This window comes from Helianthus annuus, chromosome 10 (genome assembly GCF_002127325.2).
Source record: "Helianthus annuus cultivar XRQ/B chromosome 10, HanXRQr2.0-SUNRISE, whole genome shotgun sequence".
Lineage (NCBI taxonomy): Eukaryota > Viridiplantae > Streptophyta > Magnoliopsida > Asterales > Asteraceae > Helianthus > Helianthus annuus.
The window spans coordinates 144,782,854-144,805,374 of record NC_035442.2 but is presented as its reverse complement, the minus strand read 5'-3'; the positions used below and the strand labels follow the sequence as shown (position 1 = coordinate 144,805,374).

Sequence of the window (22,521 nt, the reverse complement as noted above, 5' to 3'; positions counted from 1 at the left end):
TGTCTTCCTTTTGTGTTTTCAGGATTAAATGAGCTCAAATTAACAAAAGAAGCAAAAAGACAGCTAAATCTAGCATAAATATAAGAAAAGGAACAAAAGTGGATTGCCCAACCCCTCGACAGCATCCTCCTAAGCAAAACAGAGAAGGCAGAAGACTGAACACGCCCCGTGCTCAGCGAGCACGGGGCCGTGCCCAAGAAGCAGCAGAAAAGACAAACCTGTAGAAGCTTCTATTGCTCACCACGGGGGCGTGCCCAAAGTACTGCAGGTGCATTAATTATAATTGCGAATTACAATTAATGAGGAGAGATAGTGTCAGACAGGCACGGGGCCGTGCCCAGCGGACACGGGGCCATGCCCAGGCCTCTGTTCACCCTATAAATAGGATTGCTTGGCTTCATTGCAACTCATCCCTTGGCACACCACCTCTCTCACACTTCATCCACCACCCACCACCATCACAACACCATCATCCACCACCATCATCCATTGTCCATCATAGAGTGTGTGAGTCGTCTCGAGATCCAAGATTGATCGTAAGAGTTCTTGACAATCAATGCCATGTTTGCCTAAGTCTCTTACATCACTTGGTGAAGACAAGTGTTTAGTATAATACTTTTTATTTTTAATCTTTTGCACTTTTTATTTGGTTTTGTATTAATGACTTTAATAACTAGTTGCTTATGTTGAAGGTGACTTTTCCTTATCGTTTGTCCGTGGTGTCTTGGCATTATTTTACTGTCTATATAAAAATAAAAGATTTTCACCATTCATATCTCCACGGTCTATATGGAGGTATGTTGGCTACCTGGTCGGGGGTTAAGGGAACGGTTTGGTAAGGGTCTTGCCCTTGTTCAGCGTTTAGAGGTCCTGCAAGGGACCTGGGTCAAATTTAGTAGGATCTCCTTCAATACCCAAAGGTATTGGATGGTGGGGATCCAAACTCTTTGACCCCCTCATAAGTTAACTACTATTAATACTATAACCCGGCTATTTAGGACTGTATCCCTGCTGACTCAGACTACTTAGTCGAGGGTAACGTCACCTCCAAAAGAGGGGCCTACCATAATTTGCATTAATAACTTAATTCATTATCTTTCAATAATCCGACCCTTTAGGATTGTATCCTTGCTGACTCAAACTACTAGGTTGAGGGTAACGTCGCCTTCAAAAGAGGGGCCTACTACAATAACTAAGATAATCTCTTAAACAAGTGCAAAAGTGCGAAAATAATCAAAGGTTATACTAATACATTAGTCGGATCCAAGTGATTCATCTTGTCTATCTGTTTTTATTTTTATTTTATTTTTTCAGCATTTAGTTAGTTTTATTTTCTTAGTTTAAAATCTTTTTCTAACATTTTGATTTGATTAGACGTTGAGGATAAACCGGTACTAAAAGCTCTTGTGTCCTTGGACGACCTCGGTATCTTACCAACACTATACTACGTCCACGATGGGTGCACTTGCCCATATGTGTGTTTCGTGTTAGTAAATATCGTGTTTTATAAATTTAAAACTTGGCTAAAAGTGTAAAAAGGGCTTAAAATATATACCAAAAATATATAACACCTCGCACACATCAGGTACCTTTCTTATAAATGATGTCTATGCAAGAATATTATTTGATTCAGGAGCTCATAAATCATTTGTAGACAATAAGTTTTGCAAATTGCTGAATTTACCTGTTAAGACCTTAAGTGTGAAATATGAGGTGGAACTAGCTGATGGCACCTTAGAAACCGCCTCAACCATTTTAGAGGGATGTTTCATATCCATTAAGGACCACTCTTTTCCGTTATCCCTACTTCCTCTGAAGTTAGCCGGATTCGACATAGTTTTGGGTATGGACTGGTTATCTCGTAACCAGGCACAGATTGTCTGTAATAAGAAGCAAGTAGTGCTCAAGACTCCGTCTGGTGAGTCACTTACCGTTCAGGGAGATACCCGGTATGGACTACTGGAGCAAGTATCTATGCTCAAGGCTTCTCAGTGTCTGAAGAAAGGTTGTGTCATCTACATGGCACAAGTAACTATCGATGAGCCGAAACCCAAAATTGAAGATATCCCTGTCATTTCGGAATACCCTGAAGTCTTTCCGGAGGAACTACCTGGTTTACCACCAGATAGGCAAGTAGAGTTCAGGATTGACATTATTCTAGGGGCAGCACCTGTTGCTAGAGCACCCTACAGATTGGAACCAACCGAGATGAAGGAATTAAAGACACAACTGGATGAATTGCTAGCCAAGGGTTTCATAAGACCTAGTTCGTCCCCTTGGGGAGCACCAATCCTATTTGTCAAGAAAAAGGATGGATCGATGCGTCTGTGCATCGATTACCGTGAACTGAACAAAGTTACTATCAAGAATAGGTATCCGTTACCCAGGATCGACGATCTGTTCGACCAACTTCAAGGGGCAAGCTACTTCTCTAAGATCGATCTGAGGTCAGGTTATCACCAGCTGAAGGTTAGAGATGAAGATGTGCACAAAACTGCATTTAGGACTCGTTATGGTTATTACGAGTTCCTAGTGATGCCATTTGGGCTCACTAATGCACCAGCGGCATTCATGGATCTCATGAACCGTGTCTGCAAGCCATACTTGGACAAATTTGTCATCGTTTTCATAGACGACATTCTGATTTATTCGAAGAACCAAGCTGATCATGAAAAGCATCTTCGATGTATTCTTTCACTACTTCAACAAGAAAAGCTTTACGCCAAATTCTCTAAATGTGAATTCTGGCTTCGAGAAGTCCAATTCCTAGGACATATGGTTAGTGAGCGTGGTATCCAAGTGGATCCCGCTAAGGTGGAAGCTGTCATGAATTGGCAAGAGCCGAAGACGCCAACGGAAATTCGCAGCTTCTTAGGATTGGCAGGTTATTACAGACGCTTTATTGAGAATTTTTCAAGGATTGCTGCACCCCTAACTTCTTTGACAAGAAAGAATGTTAAGTTTAACTGGAGCCCTAAGCAGCAAGAAGCCTTTGATATCCTTAAGCAGAAGCTAAGCAATGCTCCTGTGTTGACATTGCCGGACAGAATGGAAGAATTTGTAGTATACTGTGATGCATCACACACCGGCATGGGATGTGTGCTTATGTAGAAAGGCAAGGTTATTGCCTATGCTTCACGTCAGTTGAAAGTGCATGAAAAGAATTACACCACCCATGACTTGGAGTTGGGTGCCGTTGTATTTGCACTGAAGCTTTGGAGACACTATTTGTATGGTATTAAATTCGTGATCTATTCTGATCACAAGAGCCTCCAGCACCTGTTCAATCAAAAGGATTTGAACATGAGGCAACGACGGTGGATGGAGACTTTAAATGATTATGATTGTGAGATAAGATACCATCCTGGCAAGGCGAATGTAGTCGCCGATGCCTTAAGTCGGAAGGAAAGAGTAAAGCCAATTAGAATCAATGCCAAGAGCATTGAGATAAAGAATAGTTTGAATGAAAGATTGTTAGCTGCACAGAAGGAAGCTGTGCTGGAAGCTAACTATCCTAATGAAAAGCTAGAGGTAACTGAAGAACAGTTATCCTATGGCAAGGACGAAATTCTAAGGTTAAATGGACGAATATGGGTTCCGGTATATGGGGGACTACGAGAAGTTATCCTCCAGGAAGCCCACAGTTCCAAATACTCCGTTCATCCTGGAGCTGACAAGATGTACCAGGATTTGAAGGCAAACTTTTGGTGGATAGGCTTGAAGAAGTCCATAGCTACCTATATAGCTAAATGTTTGACTTGTGCGCAAGTCAAAGCTGAACATCAAAAGCCGTCAGGTTTGTTGCAACAACCTGAACTTCCCGAGTGGAAATGGGAAATGGTGACGATGGATTTCATCACCAAGCTGCCAAAGACAAGAAAAGGGAATGATACGATATGGGTAATAGTTGATAGGTTGACTAAGTCAGCACATTTCCTACCCATCAAGGAGACGTATAGCTCCGACATGTTAGCCCAATTATATGTAGATAAGATTGTATCTCTACATGGCGTGCCTGTGTCTATCATCTCTGACAGAGATACCAGATACACGTCACATTTTTGGAAAAGTTTCCAACAATCTTTGGGTTCGCGCTTAAACTTCAGTACGGCTTACCATCCTCAGACGGACGGACAGAGTGAGCGTACAATCCAGACTTTGGAAGACATGCTTCGTGCATGTGTGATTGACTTAGGTGGTAGTTGGGAGAACCACCTACCATTAGTCGAGTTCTCATATAACAATAGCTACCATACGAGCATTAAAGCTGCTCCTTTTGAAGCCTTGTATGGTAGAAAGTGTAGAACGCCCGTTTGTTGGGCGAAAGTTGGAGATGTCCAGATGACAGGACCTGAAATAATATTTGAAACGACAGACAAGATTGTCCAAATTCGTGACCGTCTGAAAGCTGCCCGTGATCGGCAGAAAAGCTACGCAGATTTGAAGCGTAAACCTTTTAACTTCGAAGTAGGTGATAAGGTATTGCTTAAAGTATCACCATGGAAGGGAGTGATGCGATTTGGTAAGAAAGGCAAGTTAAGCCCGAGATACATTGGACCCTTTGAGATAATCGAACGTGTCGGATCAGTTGCCTATAAGTTAAACTTACCTGAAGAGCTCAGTAGTATTCATAATGTTTTCCACATCTGCAATCTGAAGAAGTGTTTCGCTGATGAATCACTAGTTATACCGCATACAGATGTGCACATCGATGAGAGCTTGAAGTTTGTTGAAAAACCTGTGTCGATCGAGGATCGACAGGTTAAGAAGCTTCGAAGGAAGTATATACCGATTGTAAAGGTTAAATGGGATGCCCGTAGAGGTCCCGAGTACACGTGGGAGGTAGAGTCCATGATGAAAGAAAGGTACCCTCATTTGTTTCAGTAATCTCAAGGTCGAGATTTCTTTTAAGGGGGTGAGGATGTAACACCTCGAAAATTTGCGTCCTATAGAGTAATGACACGTGTCATAAGTTTGCACGTGGTAATAAATACTACAGAGGGACTAAAGTTGACAAACATAGAAAGTATGTGGATTCAAGGGTTCAAAATGTCAACAAGGGATAAATACACTTTACAGTAACCCTACATGATTCTCGTACCTTCAAACGAATGAATCATGGATCATACGGAACGAAATGTGGAAGAAAGTGAGAGATTACAAGCTACAGGGGTTAAATGTGTCAACATGTTTAAGTTGTACCTCAGAGTGACCCTTTAACAAACCCGAGGCTTTGTAACGGTAGCATATGCTCACTAGAATGCACGATATAAATTTCATCAAGTTCTGTTATAAAATGAGAAAGTCATGATCGAAGTCGTACATGAGGGGTTAAAGGCGTCAACATTGAAAGTTATGACTTTTCGGGTAGTGACAAAGTAACCGAGGACATAACAAGATGGGTAAAAGTCTCGAGGCCCTTGAACGTAAATAAGCAGGGTTCATAATGCAAAGTTACCCCTCCGAAAAGCCAAGAGCCAACTGCATTAATGTAAAAGATTTGAAAAATCTTGCAACAGGTCTCAGGCGGGCCGCGTAAGAGTTAGCAAGGTCTTACGCGGGCCGCGCCAGCAGTAGAATGATTTGTTTCTGTCAGAAGGATTCAGGCGGGCCACGTAAAGGTTAGAAGGACTTTACACGGGCCGCGTCAAACGCCCAGATGCAGAAAACGTTGGCAGCAGCAGTGTTTGCTGTTTTAACCGACTCTTAGCCATTATTATCAGCATGGGCACCCCCTAAACGACCCCTAGGACTCAGGGACACTTGTTGGTGATCTGGTTACACTTGTAGACCTTGTTGTCATGATCTAATGCATCCAAGACTACTATATAAAGGCCTTGTATTGCAACATTGTAACCACACCTTCATTCATCACTTCTGATCTTTTTTGGAGCTCAAGTGTCCTCTCTATGCATCCTTGGTCGTGCATAGGACTTCTGTAAGTGTGCTTAACCCTTCTTAGTTTAGTTTTTGCTTAGTTTTAGCTTAAAAGTCAATCCGTCGTAATTAACGTTTGACTTAACGATTAATCACAAATGGTCCAGTGATTAGTCGAATCAAAGGTAGTTATATGTTGGTAATTATGTGGGCATTAAACCCTTAAAAGGGCACCCTCTGATTCCCACTCTAACTAGTCCAAATGTCGGGTCAAAGTTGCTTAGAAAGTCAACAGAATGCTAATTTTCGATTTAACGCATAATTAACAATGTAGATGGCATGTAACCTATTTTATCACTCATATAACTTGATAATAAGTATCATAACTGGTCTAAGTTTGTTTGATCCGACCATTTACTGTTGTGACCCGGTTTGGAACCGAAAGTCGCAAAACTTTGACTTTTGCTTTGACTTCAGTTCTGACCCGATTTGGCATGATTTAGATATGCCTTAGGACACTCTTAGGACCAGGTTACATGATGGTATAACCCTCTGTGGCTAGTTCGTTGTTTATCCGAGTCGTTTGCACATTTCCGTTATATGCTTAAAAGTTGACCATAATGCCCTTTTGATCTTAAAACAAGAATTTTGGATATGTGAAAGGACAATGACCTTAGTTACTGACTTCTAAACATGTCCCTAAAATTTCATGTCAATCCTAGGTCTAGAATAGGAGTTATGCTAAATAGCGCAATTAAGAAAACTTTAGTAATTAAACGGCGCAATTAGCATAAAGCCTATCTAAACCCAGATTTCGACACCAAACCTTTTACACACTGATGTAAAGTAATATTTTGGGATTTTTAAAGATTTTTAATTATTTTTAACCTACTCGTAACCTGCGGTTATGACCTTGATTCGGTAAATACCGAATATACCCTTTTCGGACCTAAAATGAGTTCTACATGGTATTTTGACCCGAATCCAATTACTACTGATTTCATATAATAAATAAAGTATTTTGGACTTTGTATCCTGATCAGAAAAACTCAGATTTCCTGTTTAACCCGGAAATCTCTTTTATAATCTTTAAAATGACCAAAATACCCCTACTGGGCGTATATTGGGATTAAACTCGTTATGGGCATAATGGAAGGTATCCTACTGATACCACAGCCTCTTTAGAGCATATTAACTTAGGAAACCTATGTAGGACTCTTACGGTTACCCGTTACGCCATTTACGCGTTCGGTTCGGATTATGTAACTAGTTTGCATAAATTAGCCGAAACGGGTCAAACCTTGTCGTTTATATCTCAAAATCCAGAATGTGGTTGGAGTACCCATATTAAACAAGTCTTCAAACTTGTCGGGTCTAAATCACATTTTATTCCGGTCTTCGCTTAATCGTGCGTTCGAACCGTATCTTTTCGTTAAAACTAACCGGTCTAAGCTTAAGCTTAATCAAAGACCCGTTAGGATTCTAATAGGTTATTATAAACCTTCGTTCCAGAATAGGAGACCCGGTAAAAGCTACTTGCATTAGCTGTTTGTGAACTATACTTGCAAAGGTAAATACTTTTAACTTATTTCCCTATACGGGCTTGGGGTACGGGATATAGAATACCGCTTGGTCGGGCATTTGACCTTAATCGATTAGTGGTTAAGTATTATCAAGATGACCCGTTAAAAATTTGATTTGTTTGCTTAAAGCCTTTGGGGGGTTATGACCATGTCCCGGATATCCCTGGCATCATCTTACGAGATGGCCACGACCTAAGCACGGGTTGTAGGCGTACACCTGACAGCTGCATATGAAAAATGGTAACCCACTTAAGGATTAACCTTGTGGGTATTATACCTGTGGTGTGTCTATTAGTCTTTAAGCCGGTCTACGGAACGGGCTACTGAACGTAAAGAAACATGTAATTCGTTTACAAGTATTATATTAAAATAATTATCCCAAGTTATAAAAGTTTATGCCACGTGCATTTAAATCAATTTTATTAAACATTTTACAAAAGTGTCGGTTGAATGTATTTACCAGTGTAAACTGACGTATTTTTCCAAAAAGGTTAACTGCAGGTACTAAACGAACTAGGCTGGCTTCTCCTAGAGTCCACAATAAGTCTCGCAAGCTTGGACATCAGACTGTTGAACAATATTCCTATTTATTTTTGGATCCCCTATGGATTATTTTCAACTATTTGTGATACACGATATTACAATTATATTCAATTGAAATATATCTATCTTTTGCTTCCGCTGTGCATTTATATATTGTGTTGTTTGACAGTATTGTTGCCAACTACGTCACGGTAATCCCCCACCGGGCCCACCGATGAAACGTGTGGAAATCGGGGTGTGACAATTTCCGACCTCCACGCGTGTATGCTAACTTTTGCAGGAACCCACTTACACCAAGTCATGACGAAAGAATTATCGAAACTTGATTCATCTATCAACAAGCGCTTAACCGATTTAACCGAGAACTTACCTTCCGAATCCGCTCCCTACTTCCAGCCATCCAATTTAGCCGATAACTGCACCAAGATTAGCGCATTTGACAGCTGATCGAGGTTAGCCAGCATACCTGCTTCGATTATTTTAGACCTCCAGCGCCAAAGCAGCCGACTTTCGCTGCCATCCTGTTGAATTCTATCAGCCACCAAGCATTTCTTATTGGCCTCGAGACTAAAGAGATCCGGGAACTTGGTTTTTAACGGCTCGTTGAAAAGCCAGGAAGCAAGCCAAAAAGCGAGCTTTTCTCCATTACCAACAGTGCCTACCAATAGGTTCCTAAGAGGCTTCCCTTCAACCTTTGTGTTGATGAAATTTTTACAAATGCTAACCCATACTCCGCTGAACGCTTTTTTGTAAGGAAGACATTCCCATCCCACCCGCTCGTGTGGATAGCGTCAATGACTTTTCTCCATAGGCTATTATTTTCCATCTTGTACCTCCATCCCCATTTGGCTAATAGAGACGTGTTCACAACTTGTAATTTATTTAAACCCAAACCACCATTTTTTTTGGGCCGGGTGACCTTATCCCACGCGACCCAATGCATCTTCCTGTCCTCCAACGAACCCCCCCCCCCCCCCCCGCCGCAAGAATTTTTTCACCATAGACTCTAAATCGGCTATCACTTTCTTGGGAGCTTTATATAGCGAGAAGTAATAATAAGGAAGACTCTCCATAACCGACTTAATTAGGATAACCCTACCTCCGATAGAAAGAAGGTGGGACCTCCATTTAGCAAGTCGAGAACGAAACACATCAATGACCGGTTGCCAATTAGCAACAGGATTCATATTGGCACCAACTATGAGACCAAGGTATTTAAAAGGAGGGCAACCTGGCTTACATCCAACAACATTGGCCAATCCCTCAACATCGTCAAGCCCCACTCCTAACCCAAAAAGATTCGACTTGTCAATATTGATTTTCAAACCCGAACTCAAGAAGAAACACCGAAGGATACGAACCACATTAACCACTTCATTTCTTGACCATTCTCCCATCACAATAGAATCATCCGCGTAGAAAAGATGGGAAATGGAAGGCCCGTTATTGTGGATCTTGATGCCTCTTATAACCTCCGCCTCTTTGGCTTTATCAATCATACAAGAGAGAGCCTCCATCACGAATAGGAAAAGGAAAGGAGAAAGGGGATCCCCTTGTCTCATACCTTTTTCACATCTAAAAGTGAAAGTCGGCGAACCATTGACCAACACCGACGAGTTAGCCGATTTAAGAATCCCCAAGATCCAAGAGCACCATTTCTCATGAAACCACATTTGTTGAAGAATGTTTACCACGAAACACCAATTAACATTGTCATATGCTTTATCAAAATCTAACTTGAGAATAAGCTTTCGACTTCTTCTTTTTAATCCAAGATATTATCTCGTTGACAACGAGAGGACCATCGAGAATATACCTCCCCCTGAGAAAGGCCGATTGAGAATCAGAGATGACATCATCTAACACCGTTCTCATTCTATTAGCAATGACTTTAGAGACCACTTTACTAATCACCCCGACAAGGTTAATGGGTCTATAATTGTGAAGAGACGCCGGATCATCAACCTTAGGAACAAGAGTAATGAATGAAGACCCACTACCGAGTGAAATGTCACCATGAGCATGGAACCAATAAAAAACTTTAGCAGAATCTTCTTTGAAAAACTCCCAAAAATGCTTGATGAACCTAAAATTCATCCCATCCGGACCCGGGGCCCTATCGTCTCCACATTCAAAAACAGCATTTTTGATTCCGAGCTCCGAAAACGGCTCAATTAAAACAAGGTTGTCCACTTCCGAAATTTTTTTCAAATTACCACACACCGCCACCGGACGAGAAGGATGAGGGTCCTTAAATTTGTCACGAAAAAATGATAGAACTTGTCTCTTAATTATTTGGGGTTTCGTGCATCAAACTCCAATAATGTTAAGGCCGTGAATAGAATTAACCGCTTTTCTAGAGTTGACCGAAGCATGAAAAAACTTAGAGTTCTCGTCTCCTTCAAAAGCCCACTTAGTACGCCCTCTTTGTTTAAGATCCGAACATTTTCTAAATTCAACCTCTTTGATTATCTTTTTATTTTCCACCATTATCCATTTTTCTTCTTCCGAAAGATCTCTTGATTCCATCTCCGATTCCAATGCCTCTAATTCCGCGAGAGCCAAATTTTCTCTTTCTTTTGACAAAAACTCGTCCCTCCATAACTTTAACCGAGATCTAATGTGAGCAAACTTCAAAGAAAGGCTAACGTCCGGGGGGGGAGGACGGGACGAAACTATCCGAAGCCTCTCTCACCGCTTCTTCAAAACCAGCCTGCCCAATTCAAGAACTGAAAACCCGAAATGGCCTAGGACCAAATCTCAACTCCACTACCTCTAAAATGATGGGGCAGTGATCTAAGAGTCTAGCCGGGAGCACTCTCACACAAGCGGACGACCACTTGTTGAAAAAATCCGGGCAAACAAGGAAAACGGTCCAACTTGCTGAGTTTCCTACCACTGTCCCTTATACACGTAAACTTTTGGCTCTGCATCGGATATTCGAATAACCCATTCTCGTAAATAAAGTTGTTAAAATTTTCCGCACAAACTACTTTGAAATTGGAGTGCTTCCGTTCATCCTGAGATCGGACCGCGTTAAAGTCGCCAGCTAACAACCAAAGGCCATCCGCAGAGGATAGCAAAGAAGTAAGATCATCCCATAATTGTCTTTTTGCCGAAACACTTTGGGGAGCATAAATGTTGACTAAGTTTATCGGCACCCCGCTACCCACCAACGACCCACTGATCAGAAGATAATTCCTATTCTTAACCACTGTCACAATCTTGACTATTTTCGGATCCCACATCCATATAAGACCCCCGGACAGACCGACAGAGGCCTCAAAGGCACATTCAAAATTATTGTTCCCCCAAAAACCAATTAGACCCTGTTTCGAGAGAGATACCACCTTTGTTCTGAAAAAGAATTAGGTAGTGTTTGGTATGCAGGAATGACAGATGGAATGGAATGGATGATTTACCCTTATAATGAGGTCTTATCGGTTTAACATTATGCCAACAATTTCAACAAAACGTACCATAACATTTCTAATTTATTTATACATTTCACTTTGATTTCGAATATGCAAACATGTATACACCTTCATGTAGATAAATTTGAAGTGATTGCAAAATCACTTACCTTTAGTGTTCACGTTCATATTTGCCTCATTGCTTCCTCTTACCCCGTTTGCCATCCATACTTGAATCAACTGACGAGATTTCCATCCTTGCATATTATTACATTCGTAACATTATTAGCTTATGTGAGCATACATACAACTATTCATTTTCTTTCTATTCATACGTTAATTGACTTTCGTTAGTCAAATTTCGTATAAACGAGACGTTTATTAATAGCTATCTCATTTCAAATCCATACAACTAATCTATTATCAAGCATAACACGTAAATCACTTAATACATAATACATTAACTCTTTACTTTAGTATTTGTGTCTGATGACCATTTCATGATATCCCTATACTGTTGACTTTTAGATAGTCAACTGTCTTGCTTACACACTTCAAACTTTTGAACATGTAATCATCTAAATATGATAGACTGTAATATTAATATTCCTCGCATTTCATACATACAATTTACGTAATCCTCCAAAGGATACACATATATGCATTCACTTTCACGTACTTTCACATGCTAATGGCTAATGCTTCATGATTCTACAAATAGAAAATTTCATTCGAAGCAACTATATAACATAATTTCAACATATCCTTTACTAATAAGCTCGTATGATTCACTTTTAGCACATATTCGCCTCTTTATCATACTAAAGCAAATCATTATATACACATAAGTATCACACCATTCCAAACACGGGGTACTAACCTCTAATGCATAATTCTGATCAAAGCATACATTTATCCGAATTCTCATACGAATTCCATCTAACTCACATTCTTCAATTTATTTTCACCATTAATCTCATCATTCATCATCATTTTTTTTTTATGTTCATTTATTAACAATTCAGGTTCCTTCACATATTCAAGTACTTTAGTCTACATTTACTTCCTTCATTATTCATTATCATACGTTTCCAACTTCATTTTATACATTCGTCATCCATTTCATGCCATTCCATACGTTACATTCGACTTTTCTAAATTTTACTTTATCGCTAATGGTCTACGTAACTTTACATAACTTATTATATCTTCTAATAACTTGACAAGAACATAAAACGGGCATTTCTGAGAAGTACGGGAACTTAAATTATAATTCACAAGCTTTCAATATAACACATAATTCAACCTTTGATTACAACATTTGTAATCATGCATTTCAAGTTTCTAATTCTCTACGTTCCATCATTTATTTCGTGTCGTTCTTTTTCACACCATTACATGCCTTTCATTATATAATGGTTCATTAGTCTGCATTTACTTAATTCACATTCTTACATTTCAATTTTTGATCTTTTAAATTTCATAACTCTTATCTTGTCATTTGATTCATCACTTTCGACTCTTTCGAATCCATTCCATCGTAACCACTAATTGTGGTTACATACATCTATTAGGCCTTATATGGACCCTACATAATCATTAAATAGGCTTTTGGATAACCCGGTAACTCTAAATGTGAAAAACAAAATTTTTCAGCAGATTGCCTTTACACAACCCGTCGGCGACGCCCAAGGACCCCGTCGGCGACGGGCCCTGTAAAGTGGCGTCGGCCACACTTCCCGTAAGCAGTCGAATAAGGCGTCGGCTCAAAATAGGGGGGCGTCGGCGACGGCCAGAAGCCCGTCGGCGACGGCCTCCCGTTTGCTGAATTCGCTGCAGACTTGTTTTAGGCCTTTTTAATCATTTTTCGGGTCGGTTCCAGCCCTACGGTTCCTAGAACTTCCCGTTTCACCTCCCATTATTACTCCTCCACATACTTAACTTAAACATTTACATCGTAAGCACACTATACATACTTAAATTTACCGAAACTTAAATTTTTACCTCATTGGCGATCTTGGAGCGAGCACACTTTCGAGCGAGCCGTCAGTTTGAGTTCAAGCACTACTACTTGTGCTCGAATCCCTCAAACCTGGGCTCTGATACCAACTTGAAACACTCATATTTGCGTCTAGAAGAAATGACATCCAAAAGACGCTAAAAACATAAACTTTTAAAATGTACAAATCTTTCACAACTTAAAAGGTAAAAACGCTAATATCATTAACACATGATTTTAACGAAAATTGGGCATGACCCGTCCGCAAGTCGAGTGTATCCCTGTATTAACCATCAACAAACAAACAAGTTTACGACCCGTTCGACTAGACATGACTAAGACCATACACCAAGTATTAACAAGTGTAACTACTAACAATGTTATACCAAAAACGGACATTTGACCCAAAACATTAATACATAATAGCGGAAGCGCTTGATGTTCATAAAGTGTGCATATGCTCGCTCCAATTTGCCAAGTCGCCTACATTAAGGATTTACCTACATTTGACATAACAAATAGGTTAGTATTTCGCCACTAACAATTTTCGGTAATAAACCCATTTATTTCTTTTTCGGATAAGCATCATTCAATTACTTTACTAACCGTTAAACGGTTCCTTACATGCTTGTCTCAAATAGAGGCTAAGCATACTTTACTTAACATACCCGTTAGGAACGGATACTAGCATCATTACATCACCTTCATTCAATTTGTTCATAATGAACAATCATAGTCATTTCATGCTTACATCATACCCCGATCCGAGAAAGACGGATCGGGTAGGCTTTCGTCCATTGCATACATAACTTCCCATACCCGGTTCAACTAAAAGAACCGGATATGATGCATTATCTTTCATAACTTCTTCATTCCTTACAATCCGTTATGACGAACCTTACTTTTACTTTCGAAAAATCATAGAATTCAATTCCCACAATTGAAGCATAACAACACAATTTGATTGAGATTATAATGCATATACTATCATAATAGAAATAGGGTGTACACTAACGTACCTCGATCTTGTGAGTCTCCCGTCTTCTTAGTGTTTGGGCCTTCTTCTTTCACGCCTACATTAAACACATTCATTCATTTAGCCCAACACTTTCATTCCATCGTTTACATAAATTTCTCATTTTCAAGTGACAAACATTATTACTAATTTTTAGAATTGCACACATTTATTCTCTTAAGCATTTCATCAAACACTTAGTGTGCGTCATATTAGTAAAGCATAATGTACAAGCATTCAAAGCATGACTTCTACTAGTTCATCTTAGATATCATTGATTATCAATCTAGCTCATACAATTCTTTTATTCCACATCAATTTATCTAGCATTAGTATATTGCAAGCAAGATCATATATCAAGATTACCCATATTTACTTCTACTTGATCATCCTTTCATGCTAATTCTTCATCAAGTGGGTTTATAAAATTTTCTTTCAATTAAACTAAAATCAAGCATGATTTCTACTCTAGGTAGTAACCCTAACATCCAATTTACACAAATCATACCACAAACTCATGATTGGGTTGAAACCCTTTTTCTACAATTCACCAAATCAAGAAATTCGACTTACCACTTCACTAGGTATGCTTAGTAGATCGAAAATTTAATACATGCAGCCGATTAACATTGAATTCCTTTGTTAATTGATGAGTTTTGCAAGAACAAGGGTAAACCCTTGTTTCTCCTCTTCTTGATCGATCCCAAATCACGCACAAAATGTGTGTTTTTGGGTTAAACATCATTAATCCCTTAGTTAATTACAATTTTCCATATTACCCCCTCAAGTTTGTTAAGTGTTTGGTTTTAAACACTTCCCATGATTTAACTTATCATTTTTCATAATTCACCATCTATATTAAATTTTATTCATTTTTCACTTATTCCCGTATTAAACATTTTTTTGGGGTGTTACAAGTCTACCCCCCTTAAAGGAGGTTTCGTCCCCGAAACCTTTCTCATTCCAACTAGACCACTTCTACTCTTACTTTTTCATCTATTCATTCACGATGCTTAATTCAACATGGATGCATTCGGGATCTTGGCGAGGGTTTCATTCATGCATAAAAGTATTTGTACACATTGTCCCTTCGTTCTTAAACCAAGTAAATTACTTTCATAGTCAAATATAAGTCAGAATCTGATCTAAAGCTCTTATTAGTGTCGTTTTCACTTTATAATGCTAGTTCCTAGCATACGTCATCACTAGCGGTTCGTTCATTGAATTTTATTCCAAATGTATACTATTGGTCGTACAAGCTTATGCTTACGGCTTGTTTCTATCTTTCTAAATAAGCGTAACATATTCATACATTTATTAATATAAATAAATCGATTTATTTCATTCCGCACATGGATCATGCACGATATAATTCATTATTGTAATCATGAGCAAACCCCATTATCCCATTACTAACGTTCTTCTAATTACTTTCTTGTTCATATGAGGGCTTAGCATAACATTATACGTATACTATAAACATTTAATGACTTAGTGGTACTAATACAAAGCTACCCACTTCCTAATTACTTTTTCATACTTAATATGAGTATAAGGCATCATTCTACGGTTACTACCGTCACTTGAATTAATTACAAATTTGAGTTTAGCCTCAAATTTAATCCCGCATACTATATTATTAGCTCCTTGCATGAACTACTTATGATAACAACTAGGTATGTTGTGTACGAGCACCATACTAGCGTTTAACCAATTCAGCTCAACTTTCATTTAAGGCCTTTAGATCTCCCTCTTAATGACATTCATACCTTCTCACGCTGACCGTTACAAGTCGATCATTGTATACTATACCATAATTATTCTACCATTCATTTTGTTCACACTTACAATTAAATTTACGGATTCTTAATCATTAATCAAGATTTAAACATTTTACTAACCTGTCCTTTAATGCATAAGTCAGTTTTCCGTGTGCCGGATCGATGCGCTTCTTTATATGTACTTCCGTACCAGAATTGGTCTCATTCATTCATGAGATATGCTCCCACTCGTGAGCATCCTTCCATTAGCTTCATTACTATCATCTCACTAAGAATTCCATCATATTATCGATAAATAAAAGTTAGCACATAACCTTTCATATTTGCGTCCTACAGGGTGTTTGTTCGCCGATTGTCTCTTTCACAATTTTCTTACGTACATGCTAAAACATATCATACATTCTATTTCTTACATACTATCCTTTCATTTTATTGGTTATTTCATCAACTTTCGCAGTTTGACCTTTCAAGGTCAGACTAACACCCCCTTACTTATTGTGGTCGCATCGAGGTACACATTCGTACTTTATACTTGCATAATTGCAAGGACTTCATTTACTTCGTTTGACTTTTCGGAAGTCTAATTGTAAATACATTCTTACATATGGGGTATCAGTTATCCTATTCTGACACATCATTCTCTAGTCGAGCCCTAAGCTCTTATTAAAAGTATAATCTTTTTATATGTACCTGGCGCGGGCCAAAACCCTTGACTCGTTATTTATACTTTGCAACGGTTAATGCTTTCCAAACCGTGACAATGCATGCCCATACATTATGCTCACCTATAAGTAATAAACTTGACAAACCGAACATTAAATACCGGGTTCAAACGGCGATCGCCATTTGACCTGTATAACTTATTTGAGTTTGGTACTTACTTTTTATTCCCACTTGTTCAATCCGTCTTCACTTACGGATTCGAACTTTTAATTTATTACCTTTCATTCTTACCAGTTTGAATTCATTTCTCAGATTCTAGCATTTTCATCTGTACCTTTCGTTCTTCTGTCGTATCATTTACCATGTCATTTCTTACGTAATACTTCTAGCAATTGTAAGTAATTATTATTTACTGTCTTCTACAATTTGACCTTTTAAAATTAATCACACTTAGTACTTATTGTATATAAGTATTGTTGTACGCGTTGTACTTACTTTCAATTCGAATCATCTTTACAAAATGTATTTAGCTAACATCCCGACTAATATTCTTTCCATACCTTTCATCAACATTGCCAAGTTTTCATTCCCGTCTTAGAATTTCTCAACTAAAATTTATGACCGATTTACCCTTATAATGAGGTCTTATCGGTTTAACATTATGCCAACAATTTCAACAAAACGTACCATAACATTTCTAATTTATTTATACATTTCACTTTGATTTCGAATATGCAAACATGTATACACCTTCATGTAGATAAATTTGAAGTGATTGCAAAATCACTTACCTTTAGTGTTCACGTTCATATTTGCCTCATTGCTTCCTCTTACCCCGTTTGCCATCCATACTTGAATCAACTGACGAGATTTCCATCCTTGCATATTATTACATTCGTAACATTATTAGCTTATGTGAGCATACATACAACTATTCATTTTCTTTCTATTCATACGTTAATTGACTTTCGTTAGTCAAATTTCGTATAAACGAGACGTTTATTAATAGCTATCTCATTTCAAATCCATACAACTAATCTATTATCAAGCATAACACGTAAATCACTTAATACATAATACATTAACTCTTTACTTTAGTATTTGTGTCTGATGACCATTTCATGATATCCCTATACTGTTGACTTTTAGATAGTCAACTGTCTTGCTTACACACTTCAAACTTTTGAACATGTAATCATCTAAATATGATAGACTGTAATATTAATATTCCTCGCATTTCATACATACAATTTACGTAATCCTCCAAAGGATACACATATATGCATTCACTTTCACGTACTTTCACATGCTAATGGCTAATGCTTCATGATTCTACAAATAGAAAATTTCATTCGAAGCAACTATATAACATAATTTCAACATATCCTTTACTAATAAGCTCGTATGATTCACTTTTAGCACATATTCGCCTCTTTATCATACTAAAGCAAATCATTATATACACATAAGTATCACACCATTCCAAACACGGGGTACTAACCTCTAATGCATAATTCTGATCAAAGCATACATTTATCCGAATTCTCATACGAATTCCATCTAACTCACATTCTTCAATTTATTTTCACCATTAATCTCATCATTCATCATCATTTTTTTTTATGTTCATTTATTAACAATTCAGGTTCCTTCACATATTCAAGTACTTTAGTCTACATTTACTTCCTTCATTATTCATTATCATACGTTTCCAACTTCATTTTATACATTCGTCATCCATTTCATGCCATTCCATACGTTACATTCGACTTTTCTAAATTTTACTTTATCGCTAATGGTCTACGTAACTTTACATAACTTATTATATCTTCTAATAACTTGACAAGAACATAAAACGGGCATTTCTGAGAAGTACGGGAACTTAAATTATAATTCACAAGCTTTCAATATAACACATAATTCAACCTTTGATTACAACATTTGTAATCATGCATTTCAAGTTTCTAATTCTCTACGTTCCATCATTTATTTCGTGTCGTTCTTTTTCACACCATTACATGCCTTTCATTATATAATGGTTCATTAGTCTGCATTTACTTAATTCACATTCTTACATTTCAATTTTTGATCTTTTAAATTTCATAACTCTTATCTTGTCATTTGATTCATCACTTTCGACTCTTTCGAATCCATTCCATCGTAACCACTAATTGTGGTTACATACATCTATTAGGCCTTATATGGACCCTACATAATCATTAAATAGGCTTTTGGATAACCCGGTAACTCTAAATGTGAAAAACAAAATTTTTCAGCAGATTGCCTTTACACAACCCGTCGGCGACGCCCAAGGACCCCGTCGGCGACGGGCCCTGTAAAGTGGCGTCGGCCACACTTCCCGTAAGCAGTCGAATAAGGCGTCGGCTCAAAATAGGGGGGCGTCGGCGACGGCCAGAAGCCCGTCGGCGACGGCCTCCCGTTTGCTGAATTCGCTGCAGACTTGTTTTAGGCCTTTTTAATCATTTTTCGGGTCGGTTCCAGCCCTACGGTTCCTAGAACTTCCCGTTTCACCTCCCATTATTACTCCTCCACATACTTAACTTAAACATTTACATCGTAAGCACACTATACATACTTAAATTTACCGAAACTTAAATTTTTACCTCATTGGCGATCTTGGAGCGAGCACACTTTCGAGCGAGCCGTCAGTTTGAGTTCAAGCACTACTACTTGTGCTCGAATCCCTCAAACCTGGGCTCTGATACCAACTTGAAACACTCATATTTGCGTCTAGAAGAAATGACATCCAAAAGACGCTAAAAACATAAACTTTTAAAATGTACAAATCTTTCACAACTTAAAAGGTAAAAACGCTAATATCATTAACACATGATTTTAACGAAAATTGGGCATGACCCGTCCGCAAGTCGAGTGTATCCCTGTATTAACCATCAACAAACAAACAAGTTTACGACCCGTTCGACTAGACATGACTAAGACCATACACCAAGTATTAACAAGTGTAACTACTAACAATGTTATACCAAAAACGGACATTTGACCCAAAACATTAATACATAATAGCGGAAGCGCTTGATGTTCATAAAGTGTGCATATGCTCGCTCCAATTTGCCAAGTCGCCTACATTAAGGATTTACCTACATTTGACATAACAAATAGGTTAGTATTTCGCCACTAACAATTTTCGGTAATAAACCCATTTATTTCTTTTTCGGATAAGCATCATTCAATTACTTTACTAACCGTTAAACGGTTCCTTACATGCTTGTCTCAAATAGAGGCTAAGCATACTTTACTTAACATACCCGTTAGGAACGGATACTAGCATCATTACATCACCTTCATTCAATTTGTTCATAATGAACAATCATAGTCATTTCATGCTTACATCATACCCCGATCCGAGAAAGACGGATCGGGTAGGCTTTCGTCCATTGCATACATAACTTCCCATACCCGGTTCAACTAAAAGAACCGGATATGATGCATTATCTTTCATAACTTCTTCATTCCTTACAATCCGTTATGACGAACCTTACTTTTACTTTCGAAAAATCATAGAATTCAATTCCCACAATTGAAGCATAACAACACAATTTGATTGAGATTATAATGCATATACTATCATAATAGAAATAGGGTGTACACTAACGTACCTCGATCTTGTGAGTCTCCCGTCTTCTTAGTGTTTGGGCCTTCTTCTTTCACGCCTACATTAAACACATTCATTCATTTAGCCCAACACTTTCATTCCATCGTTTACATAAATTTCTCATTTTCAAGTGACAAACATTATTACTAATTTTTAGAATTGCACACATTTATTCTCTTAAGCATTTCATCAAACACTTAGTGTGCGTCATATTAGTAAAGCATAATGTACAAGCATTCAAAGCATGACTTCTACTAGTTCATCTTAGATATCATTGATTATCAATCTAGCTCATACAATTCTTTTATTCCACATCAATTTATCTAGCATTAGTATATTGCAAGCAAGATCATATATCAAGATTACCCATATTTACTTCTACTTGATCATCCTTTCATGCTAATTCTTCATCAAGTGGGTTTATAAAATTTTCTTTCAATTAAACTAAAATCAAGCATGATTTCTACTCTAGGTAGTAACCCTAACATCCAATTTACACAAATCATACCACAAACTCATGATTGGGTTGAAACCCTTTTTCTACAATTCACCAAATCAAGAAATTCGACTTACCACTTCACTAGGTATGCTTAGTAGATCGAAAATTTAATACATGCAGCCGATTAACATTGAATTCCTTTGTTAATTGATGAGTTTTGCAAGAACAAGGGTAAACCCTTGTTTCTCCTCTTCTTGATCGATCCCAAATCACGCACAAAATGTGTGTTTTTGGGTTAAACATCATTAATCCCTTAGTTAATTACAATTTTCCATATTACCCCCTCAAGTTTGTTAAGTGTTTGGTTTTAAACACTTCCCATGATTTAACTTATCATTTTTCATAATTCACCATCTATATTAAATTTTATTCATTTTTCACTTATTCCCGTATTAAACATTTTTTTGGGGTGTTACACGCCACCCGCCACCACCTCACCCCGACAGCCACCGTCGTCGCCGCCACCCACTCGCCACTGTTATCACCCACAGCCGCGACCACTCGCCAACGCCACTCGCCGCCGCCGCCCACCACCATCGTCGATGCCACCACCACCACCATCACCACCAACCGCCGCCGCCACCCACCGCCACCTCTGCTGCCACCCACCACCAACGTCCACCTTGCCGCCACCCACCACCAACGTCCACCTTGCCACCATCACCACCCGCCGTCACCGCCGCACCACCACTCTCCGCCACCACCACCACCCATCGCCACCGCCGACACCCACCATCGCAACCTATAACCACCCACAATTACCACCACCACTCACCACTTATTTTATTACTCCGTTTTTCTTGCCTACCGAACAATACACAATAATAATTCATTCCATTCACACATGGTAACTGATGAAACAATGGTTAACCGGGCAGGGTTAACTCACTGGTCTCGTCAAGAAGGGTTAATCCCTTCCTCTCGAGAATCGCTGGCTGGATCACCGGTGGGTTGATCTCCTGCACAAGGAAACAAACCGTGACTCGTAACAAGGAGGATGGGGTGGGGGGTGCTCCTTGTTACCACTCTCCGGCGTGAGAATCAGTAGTTTGCTCGGGAAGCAAAGTAAGATAGTAGTAGTAGTGAGAGAGTTGTGAAGAGATACCTCAAACCTGGTTTGGGGTTGGTATTTATAGCCGAGGAGTGAAGGAGGAGGTGGATGGATAGACTGACGGCATGCTGCACCTTTGCAGGTGTGTCAGACATGTCGGCCGTTGAGACGACGCCACGTCAGTCTGTCGCTTCCGTAGATCTGACAGGTGACTGCCATTGGTTCCACTTGCACTATGGTGTCAGTCAAACTTGTTGAGCGTATAGGATGCGGTGCTAGCCGCATCGCTGTCTGCGGTAACATCAGATGTTATCGCGTCTCTTGCTAGTGATCAAGAAATACGCGAGATGCGGTGCTGGCCGCATCGTCGCCTGTGGTGACTGTTGCTGTTATCCAGCTTCCTTGTATTGATAGAAGTGTTCACTGGACGCGGTGTGAGGCCGCATCGCTGTGAATACTTCCG

At 38.9% G+C, this 22,521-nt stretch overlaps 2 long non-coding RNA genes across 2 annotated transcripts; both read right to left on the bottom strand.

Moving 5' to 3' along the window:
- Nucleotides 1-13,618: 13,618 nt before the first annotated feature.
- On the bottom strand, nucleotides 13,619-15,131 carry LOC110882799. The gene is made up of 3 exons (XR_002560219.2): nucleotides 15,004-15,131; nucleotides 14,435-14,488; nucleotides 13,619-13,915 (listed from the first exon to the last, which is right to left on the bottom strand). It is a non-coding gene; the product is annotated as an uncharacterized LOC110882799 (long non-coding RNA).
- Nucleotides 15,132-19,696: 4,565 nt separating this feature from the next.
- On the bottom strand, nucleotides 19,697-21,209 carry LOC110882798. The gene is made up of 3 exons (XR_002560218.2): nucleotides 21,082-21,209; nucleotides 20,513-20,566; nucleotides 19,697-19,993 (listed from the first exon to the last, which is right to left on the bottom strand). It is a non-coding gene; the product is annotated as an uncharacterized LOC110882798 (long non-coding RNA).
- Nucleotides 21,210-22,521: the final 1,312 nt, after the last annotated feature.